This window comes from Macaca mulatta, chromosome 3 (genome assembly GCF_049350105.2).
Source record: "Macaca mulatta isolate MMU2019108-1 chromosome 3, T2T-MMU8v2.0, whole genome shotgun sequence".
Taxonomy (NCBI): domain Eukaryota; kingdom Metazoa; phylum Chordata; class Mammalia; order Primates; family Cercopithecidae; genus Macaca; species Macaca mulatta.
Genome location: NC_133408.1, coordinates 5,956,700 through 5,967,147, shown reverse-complemented (window position 1 = coordinate 5,967,147; position 10,448 = coordinate 5,956,700). Strand labels below are relative to the sequence as shown.

The following is a 10,448-nucleotide window of genomic DNA, read 5'->3' as shown; positions in this document are numbered from 1 at the left end:
GGTAAATTGCGTACACAATGATTGGCACAAGAGTTCTACTGAGAGAGAAAGGCTGAGCGAGAAACAGAAAGATCACCTCAGGAGAGGTATTGCCTGCATCATCCAAGTTTCTTTTCCTGTGAATGACTCATTGTCCCAAAGAGATTATAAACTTTTTAGGGCAGAAATCAGGTCTGGTTCTCTCTCTTTCTCTCTCATTGTTTTTTAAATCTAGCTTTGTAGCTTACAAAGACAGTATTTAAATGTTTTTATGGAGCTCCTACCACCTGTACCTCAAAAACTATTGAGGAAAAAATTAATAAGCATGTTTGACAAAGTTGAGGGACACAAGATCAATATAAAAATCTATGTGTTTTTATACACCAACAACAGATGATTGGAAATGTAAATTTGAAATACAATACAATTTGCAGGAAAAAAAATATTTTCTCAGTTCCAAAGGCCAAATGAGTAAGACGAAATTTAGCAGAGGGAGATGAGATGCCCACACCCAGACAACACCAGCACCCCAAGTCAGGACAGTGGGTGACCTCCCAGGAGTCCAGGTGCCCCAAACTGAGTGCAGCCTGGCATGACAGGCAGGCAGGTGGCAGAGGCCCCCCAGTCACTCCAGGCAGAGACTTCAACACCACACACAAGCCACTGGCTAAGGTTTAAAGAACTTGTCCAAGTCAGTCTGTAAAATGGGGATGATACAGAAATAGGATTGTTGCGGGATTAAGGGAGAAAGCAAGGCCACAGCTCAGTGCCCGACCCATGACGAGCACTCAATAATAACATAATGATGGCAGATAAGGTTTATCTTCCAACCACCTAAGACCCGGCTATGTGGAGAAGGAATTCAATTTATTCTGCGTACATCCAAAGGACAATACCAGAATCGTGATCAGAATTTCCAGAAGAGCAGACTTGGATTCCATCTGGGGAAATCAAGTTTCCAACAATTAGAAAGTTCAAATACAACTTGAGGCTGGGCGCGGTGGCTCATGCCTGTAATCCCAGAACTTTGGGAGACCAAGGCGGGTGGATCACGAGGTCAGGAGATCGAGACCATCCTGGCTAATGCAGTGAAACCCCATCTCTACTAAAAATACAAAAAATTAGCCGGACGTGGTGGCAGGCATCTGTAGTCCCAGCTACTCGGGAGACTGAGGCAGGAGAATGGCGTGAACCCGGGAGGTAGAGCTTGCAGTGAGCCGAGATCACACCACTGCACTCTAGCCTGGGTGACAGAGCGAGACTCGGCCTCAAAAAAAAAAAACAAAGGAAGTTCAAATACAGCCCGAAGCTACCTTAGAAAGTACCAAATTCCTCAAACCTAAAAACATATGTTTCAAGATTCCTCAAACCTAAAAACGTATGTTTCAAGACTGGAAGATCATTTCTCTAACATATTCCAGAACAGAATTAGGCTTGAGCGTCAAGACCAGACATGGTGATCTCTCAACATTGCTCCCAACTCCTTATAAATGCATCACCAGTGAACTTGAAAATGTCAGCGAATTCTCTGTCAGCAGAATCTTGCAGAAAGAACTCCAAGCCCATTGTCCCTAGAAAGCATGCTCGCCCATGACCCCTGGGCTGTACCGCAGTGGGGTCAGGCTAAGTGCCCTGCCAGGACAGCCCCTTGGAAAGCAATGGTCTTAAAGGGAATTTGACACTGCATTGTGCACCTCATACAAACAAACAGTAATAAAAAGCCTCAGCTTAGTTCCATCTGCCAAGTCAGACCTCACTTGAACGTATTTTTCTAGCAAATCCAATGGTCAGAGCCTCTCTTCTGAGTCCCACTTGACAGCCTCAATTTTTCCACCTAGTCTGCCCTTGAGTGAACTTCCAGACTTCTGCTGCCGCAACCACAAGCCAAGGTGCCCTTCAAACACTTCCTGCTTTCTTGTCACAGTTCTGTGCCCTAAACCCCCCCTGCTCTCCTGCCATCGATGCCCAATGGCTCAGCGCTGTCCACACACAGATGTTGGAGCCCTCGCCTCCCTCTCGTGGACTCACCTCCAGGAGGATGAAAAGCCTGTCTTTGAGTTTCTTGCCCTCTCAAACTTCACTCTGTTTACAACAAAAGTAACTACCCACACCCCCGCCAGAAAACCAGCCTCGACACCCAACCAGTGCATTTCCACTCATTCAGTACCTCTCTCCTGACCATTGCCCAGCGACCAGGAATAACCGAGTCCCAGGTCAGGCTCTGCGTCCTCCTGGAGCGCAGCCTCTGTTCTAGGTCATCCTGAAGAGCTGCCTGTGTGCTCAACCAAGCTGCTACCCTGTCACAGATCCCCTCCCTGGGTGTCCATAGGCTAGGTGGGGCCAGGGTGGTCAATGGCCATGGGGACATCATAAGCCCCCTCTTTCACACGCAGGCCCATACCTAACTTGGTGCTTGCAAGTCAGGGCCTTCCAAATCGCCCTTAGGGCCAGCAGGGGCCCCACAAAGGCTGACCCCATTCAGGCCTCAGCTGTCAGGTACATAATGCTCCTGCACCCCAGTACCGAGGCCACGCAATGCATCTGGTATTGGAAGACCCCCTGGCAGGTGTCCTGGAAAGCAAGGCGGGGCCGGGAGGAGTAGCAAAGGCCTGGTGACTGTGGGATGAGGGACACTCAGGGAGTGCAGAGCAGGAGGGACCAGAGAGCAGAAATGCACCTGGGCCTTCAATGCCCTTGGGCTCTCTGGATCCCCACAGGGAGCTCTCCCTGGCCTCACTCTCCCCACCAGGAAGGCCACTTTCCAAGTCTTCAGCAACCAAAACTGAACAAACACTCCATTGACCATTCACCTTTCTTTTCTATCTCAATGCCCAAGGTTTAGATATGCTCAGTGCTCCCCAAACCCAGAATTTTCAAGCAGGCTAAAAATAAATAAATAAATAAATAAGCTGCCTGGGCCCCATTCTCAGAGTCTGATGCAGTAATTGGGACCAAGGCAATGATCCCATATTATTATGAAGATCCCCTAGGGAATCCTGCCACAGATTCAGGTGGGAAAGAGTAGGAGTTATCAGCCAGACTTCTGGTGTACATTTCCTGGTAGGGCCCTCACCCTTAGGTTGGACCCAGAGTAGGGGGACAACACACTCCGATGATGATGGTGGTGGTGGTGGTAGTGGTTACTGGCATAATGTACTGCATGCATCTACCTTTTCACCTACAGGACATGTGCACCAGCCTGCTTGAAATGCCCCCATGGCCCAGGGACGTCAGCCTTCTGCAGGACATGTGCACCAGCATCTTGTCACTCAATGCCCCCATGGCCCAGGAGGTCAGCCCTCCGCAGGCCCCCTTTCAGAGTTCTAGGCACTCTGACCATGTCATACTGCTAGAGGGGGCAGCACGGAGCCCAGGTGGGGCTTTGGGCAGGGGCTGGGCTCTTTCAGGTCCGGGAGAACCAGAGCCTGGCCCAGGAACAAGCCCTTTTCAATCAAGATTCCAGGTGCCTTGTTTTCAGCTTCCTTCCCTCCTTTTCTCCACTTGCTGGTAACATTCCAACATCCCGGAGGGAGGACCCAGGGAAGGAGCAAGAGGAATCGATACTGTGCGGATTGTCACTAAAGCCCCTTCTAGGCATCCTGTGTCTCCGACTCAGAGCCCGACACTGGAAGCCCTGACCTGTGGAGCCAGATAGGCTGTGTTTACCCCCAGTTCTGCCCCTTACAGGTTAAAGACCTTGGACAAGCTACCCAACCTCTCTTCCCCAGTTTCCTTACAATTGAGTTAAGTATATTATAAAGGGTTTGCAATGATGCCTGGCTGAAAAAAGAAAGTGCCACATCAATGCCTGTGGTTATTATTATAATGCCAGTGCAGCCAGATGTACTCCTATGATTAAGGTGACTTGAGTTCAAGATAGAGTGGCCAACGGTGCCTGGCAGGCCAGCACCTAGCAACCTGGGAGGCCCTGCCTGAGGCTCCAGCAACAGCACAAGCTTGTTGTTAGAAGGTTGTCCTTGGCGGGTGGGAATAAGGGAAGCTGCTGGGGACCAAACAAATGTCCAGGCAGAGAACAAAGGCCCAGCCGGCTCACCAGCTGATCATCAAAAATAACCAGAGGCCGAGGTGCAGATGGCCACCTCCAGGCAGAGGTCTCAGCACATAGGATGCACGCCGAGCTCTCCAGCCTAGTGTGTCCTTACCCGAGGGTGTTGCTAGGTTTCATTCTAACTTCATCTGTCCAGGAGTTCTACAGCGAGCAGGGCAGGTCCCACTTCTTCAAAAGCACTCAGCAAAGGTGGGGAATTCTCAAGCAACCTCCAGTGACTTTCTGGGAGAACTCCTGGTTACCTGACCCACCAGGCCCTCCCTTCACAGCAGCAGCTAAGGAGCCAGGACTGACTGAGCTCCCTCCCTCCTCAAGTCTCTTTGCGCTGGTAAACTCTCCCTGCCACACTCCCAGCCCCCATCCTTCCTGCAGGGGAGCTGGCTCCATCCCCACTTCCTGGAGTACCTTCCCAGACTGCTGGGACAGGTCAACAGCCGTAGTAGTCTCACTTCAGGTTTTTCAAACGCCTTGTAACTGGGCTGCGTAGCCTTTGTAATTTTCCATGATTCGGGAGGTTCTCGCGGCTGGGAGCTCGGTGAAGTCAGGCATTGCCTTGGGCGCGATGCGCTCATCTTTCCCATGGGACCACCGCACGGGTTCGCACAGAGGGGAGGGCTGAGCAGCCTCGAAGCCGAGCCCTTGGTGTCCCCTGCCCAACAGGCTCACCTCAGGCCTCCGTGTTATCCTTTCCTTCCCAAACAAGCCACCAGGATTCCTCGTGACTAGGCCTGCCACCAGGGCGTTCTGAACAGGATTTAGGGCCACCGCGCTGTGCCCTACGGCGGAGCGGGCGAAGGCCCTCCTCTGCCACAAGCGCTCAGGGCTCTCGGCGCACAAACTTTCTGGACATGGCGCAGTTTTTCATCTGGACCCGTGCTCGAGCAGAGCGCCCACTGCTAGGCTGGAGCACTTGACCACTCAGGGTGCCACTGTGCCCAGCCCGGCAGGACAGGTTGAGGTGGACCGAAGCGCCCAGGTGCCCAGCCTTCCCCCCAACCCGGCACGCAGCGCAAGCCAAGGAGCCTGACGGCTTCCTCCCTGGCGGGTAACTGCGGGTGCCAGGTGTCCAGGCGGCCCCGGCCCTGATCGCCGCCAGCGGGTCACCGCAAAGGGGCCTGGGTCGCGAGCAGTCCCTCCCCGGGACTGACGGGCAGTTCGCGCCTCGCCCGGAGGCCCTCCCGGAGCCTGGCCCAACGGTCCGCGCCGCGCCGGCCGTATCGTTCCCGGCATCTCAGCGAGTTTCCAGTTTCTCCCTACCTCAGTAGGGAACCAAGAAGCAGAAGGAGTTCAGGTAACACTGCGGGACTGCAGAGATTTCTCCCAAACAAAGAAGCCAACGGACAGCACTCCCGGTCCTCGTCCTCAAAGAGAAAAGGCTTACCGGTGCTCCCAGGCGGGGGCCTTGGAGGGCAGGCGGACGAGGAGCCAGCTTCGGGGACCCCGGAGGACCCTCTTCCACCAACTGGCTAGGGACTCGCAGGACCACCTGCCCCAGCCTCGCGACGCCAAGCCAACAGGGGCGGCCAGGGCTCTCGGCCGCACGCAAGGGGTCCCAGGCGCCCAGCACTCTCCCAGCACCCCCGGAGGCGCCCTGCCCGGCTGACCCCAGTGCTCGACCCTCGGGCGCACTCACTTGCCGCGCCGCGCTCCTCACACCCGCTTTCACCTCCGGGCGGGGCAGGGGGCATAGGCGGGTCCCAGGCGCCCAGGTTCCCCTCCCCAGCCCGGACCCCGAGCCGGGACCCCGGTACAGGCGCCGCTCACCTGCCGAGCTCCGGGCGGCGCTCCCGCCCCTTGCCCTCCTCCGACTTAGCTCAAGCCTTCTCGACCCGCCGGCCCTGGCTCTCACTTTAATCTCAGGAGGCGGCGTCCCAGGGCCCAGGGCAACACCCCCAAATGCGCGTCGCGGGTCACCCCGGGCGGGCGAGGGCGGGTGCGGCGGGAGGAGGCGTTTCCCAAGGGAAGCCCGGGACGGGTTCCCAGTCTGGCTCAACCCCGGCTGCGGCCGGACCCAGGAGGGACTCTGGGGCACTTCCCGGGCCCTACCCCAGCGGCCAGCCTGCCCCACTCGGGTCCGCGGCGCAGCGCTGCCCGAGGGCTCGAGTTTGGGTTAAGGAGGGGGATTCCGGGGAGCGCTCCTCGAGTCCTGGGTAAGCCCCCGGAGCTGCTACCTCACGAGCTCCTGCAGGCGGCCGGCCCCGTCCTGGCCTCCGGGGAACCCAGTGTGGCCTCTGTGCAGTGACCCAGGAGTCAGCCTTGGGGGACCGCTGGCCCAAGCACGAGTGGCAGGGACACAGCGCCAGGCGCCCAAGACCCTCCCCAGTCCGCCTAGGCTGGCCTTTCTTGGCCCCCACCAGCGTCCAGTGGAAAGGGCTCCCCAGGAGGGTCCCAGGTCTCTCTGCACCACTGGCCAGGGTGGGATTGAGGAAGCGGTGGGACACACCTCAGTCAGGAAGACGTGGCTCTTCCTGGGCACTTCAGAGGTTCTTTCCAATGTTTGCAATTGCGGGGGCTCAGAATTCACCAGAATTTAATAGGACTGGAGGAGACCAGAATTCACCACCCCAAGTAGGACTGGAGGAGACCAGAAGCTGCTACCCCAAAACAGTCCTCTTTGGCATACTGATGATTTGGAACTGGTTATGTTGAGAAACTGCAGACACCGGAGTACCTCTGAGAAACTGCTCTTTTGTAAAGGAAATTTGCACCTATAAAGGAAATGTTCATTAGTCAGCATATTTGTACCAGGAAGAGAGCTGTTCCCGACAACCTCTGTCACCTGGGAAACTTTCATCTGCCTCACTGGGCAACCTGTGTTCGCCAGACACCTCCTCTCCTTACGCTCCCCTCACTCCTCCACCACTCCCCAGAAGCCTCAAACCCCCATTTCTTTGTGTCACTCAGAGTGACAAATCATCTGGCTGCTGTACCTTTTTTTTCCCCAGAAGGGGTCTCACTCTGTTGCCCAGGATGGAGTGCAGTGGCTCAATCCTGGCTCGTTGCAGCTTCAACCTCCGGAGGCACAAGTAATCCTCCGACTTCAGCCTCCCGAACAGCTGGGACTAGAGGCGAGTGCCGCCACACCCAGCTAATTTAATTTTTTGTAGAGATGGGGCTCTCCCTATGTTGCCCAGGCTGGTCTCCAATCTGGGCTTAAGCGATCCACCTGCCTTGGCCTCCCAAAGTGCTGGGATTACAGGGGTGAGCCCCGGCTCTGGACCCCCCAATCACCTGGCCTGCTCTTTAAGTCTCATATTCTTGTGGGATTCCCATCTGTGAGTACATACATTGAAACAGCTTTTCTCTTGTTCATCTATTTGATGTCGATTTAATTTGTAGACTTCCTGAAGAATCTAGAAGGGTAGAGGGGAAGCATGCTTTCTCCTCCCTTGCATAATATACAAATCAACATCAACATGATTTGCTTTAAAATGAGGTGAAAGCAGAAAAAAGCCCCACTCAGTCCCATCCCAGGCTGCCTTGGCTCACTGTTCCCTTCCTGGGAAGCTCTCCTGGAAGTCTCCTGTCTGGCAGGACTTTCCTAGTAAACCCTTCCCTCTCACTCCCTCCTTTGGCACCTTTTGTGGTCTGCTGGTGGCACCTACAACAGGGATTGTCCCAAATATGCCCCAGCCCTCCCCATCCCCCACACTGCCCTGCTCTCCAGTCTGCCCCAGTGGGAGACCCTCAAAGACCGCCTCCAGCACACAGGTCAAGTCCAGTTGTCTTTCGGCAGCAACTCACTTATTTCTGTCTTGACAGTGTGTTTAGTGCCTGCTACTTCCACCCACAAACCAGGGAGTAAGTGCTGCCACAGACTCAGACCTCTTGTAGTGGTTGTTCATTCACCATTTATTTTTCCTTTTATATTAATAACCAGGGTTCTCCAGAGAAACAGAAACAACAGGAGATATACAAATATTTACATACACATATATATGCACACACATGTATATACACACATCTATATTTCTATATATTATTTATAAATATGAATATCTTATATATTATAGATAAATACATATAAATAATATGCACATAAACATGCATATTTATATGCATAATATAATACAGATATGATATATATTATACATAGCTTATATGTAATAAATATTATCTATAATATATATAAAGATTTATTATAAGCAATTGACTCATACAATTATGGAGGGTGAGAAGCTCTACATTCTGCCATCTATAGACTGGAGACCCAGGAAAGCTGGTGTTGTAGCTTTCAAAGTCCTGAGAGTCAGAGAACTAGAGAGTAGATGGTACAGATTCCAGTCCAGGTCTGAAGGCCTGAGAACCAGGAGTGCTGAGGGCAGGAGAGGATCAAAGTCCAGCTCACACAGTAGGCAGAGAGCAAATTCAACCTTCCTCCCCCTTTCTGTTCTGTTCAGGCTCTCAACAGATTGCCCAGATTGAGGGCAATGAGTGTTACACAGTCTATTCAAACATTAATCTCTTCCAAAAACACCTTCCCACACAGACACCCAGAAATAATGTTTAACCAGTTACCTGGGCATCCCATGACCAGGTCAGCTTGACACATAAAATTAACCATGGCTGGATGCAGTGGCTCCCACCTGTAATCCCAGCACTTAGAAGACCAAGGTGGAAGGATCTCTTGAGCCCAGCAGTTTGAGACTAGCCTGGACACTACAGCAAGAACCTGCCTCTACAAAACGTTTTTTAAAAATTAGTCAAGTATGGTGGTGTGCACCTGTAGCCCAAGCTACTTGGGAGGCTGAAGTGAGAGGATCAGTTGAGCTGAGGAGTTTGAGGCTGCAGTGAGCTTTGATTGTGCCACTGCACTCCAGCTTGGATGACAGAATGAGACCTTAGTTTTACCTAAGCGTGAATATATATATATACCATAAGTTGACCCCTTGTCAACTTCACACCCACACATCTCCTTACACCATACTTTATCTCTAAAGACAATAGCAAAGTAATAATTTTGCCTAATGTGATAAAACTCTTCTACATACAACCAAAAAATGCACTAAGCCCTTCCCCAGAAGTGGATGTAAAATTCTCAAGTGTTTACACTTCTCCCTGGTATTCCATAACTAAAACACCATAACGTAAAATTAACAATACTTAATACAATGATATAATGTCAATACACCTTAAGTTGTGTAATAAGGGAATATGAGAGAAAAGAAAACAGAGATATATACTGTATATGCAAATATGTGCACAAATGTATTTAGAAAAAAATGAGAAAATATTCATGACAATCTAAGGCTTTGTAATAGGTTGCATGGGCAATAGCTGGTGTTTGTAACTGTCTTCTTCCACTACCCACTCTACGTTCTCTCTGCCTTCGGAAAGCATGGAAACTGGCCATGGTTCTTAATCTGATGGAGTGATAAAACTTTCATTCCTTAAGGGTCTGGGCCATTAATAGCCCTGCCTGGATTGTGTTGTAGTTTTCCATTGGCCTTAATCACAAGCATGGTAAAACTAAAAGATACCCTAAGGAATCACTGTATTCCAGACACACTCTTCCTTACCTGCCTGGTGGAGTAGTAGTAGTCTAGCTTCTCCTTGATAGTCCAGATCGGTCTCCCCAGCCAATGCCATAACTCTCTCCTTGCCTGTTGATTCAGAGGCATGTGGAGCTCAATGTGGCCAGGTGGCAGTCGTAAATTCTAGTTTAATGGAATCACTGTTGTGTCTCCTGGTGGCAGCATTCCTCCCTCTGGAACTAAGACCTCTAGGTCAGCAGAGCGTAAAGTCACAGAAACAGGAAGCAAAAATTTTGCTAGTGGGCCACTTGGAGTAATAGTGCGTGGTGCCACTCCCATTTCCACCCCTTGATTCCTGGACCCGTGAATCCTGGCTATGGGAGAAACAGCACCGCATATTGGATGCTGATTTGGAGCATACACAGCCTTCTGGAGAATCTTGCCTCAGCCTGCAGAGCATTTTCACCTAGCCGGCACTGTAACTGCGTCTTTAAAAGGCTATTCCACCATTCTATCAAGTCGGCTGCTTCATGGGGGTGGGGAATATGGGAAGATCAGTCGATTCCATGAGGATAAGCCCATTGCCATGCTTGTTTGAGAAGTCAGTTCCTTGGTCAAAAGCAATGCTGTGTGGAATACCATGATGGTGGATGAGGCATTCTCTGAGTTCCACCAGAAGCACTGTGTGCAGGGAAGACAAATCTGCATCCAGACTGTCTATTCCAGTAAAGACAAAATGCTGCCCCTTTCATAGTGAAAGCGGTCCAATGTAATCGGCCTGCCACCAGGTTGCCGCCTGATCATCCTGGGGAACCGTGCCATATCAGAGCCCTGGTGCTGGTCTCTGCTGCTGGCAGATGGTCACTCAGTTGTGGCTGTAGCCAGTTCGGCCTTGGTCAGTGAGAGTCCATGTTGTTGAGTCCATG

At 51.9% G+C, this 10,448-nt stretch overlaps 1 protein-coding gene across 2 annotated transcripts in view; it reads right to left on the bottom strand.

The window, feature by feature from the left end:
• Positions 1–6,238, bottom strand: part of TMPRSS2 (transmembrane serine protease 2) — a 41,307-nt gene extending 35,069 nt beyond the window's left edge. Inside the window, exon 1 of one of the 2 annotated variants that reach the window (XM_015132845.3) lies at positions 5,813–6,238. The gene's annotated coding sequence lies outside the window, so the exon portion shown is untranslated. The remainder of the gene's footprint in view (positions 1–5,812) is intronic. The other variant, XM_077995732.1, reaches the window with a different exon arrangement.
• Between the last annotated feature and the right edge of the window lie 4,210 nt (positions 6,239–10,448).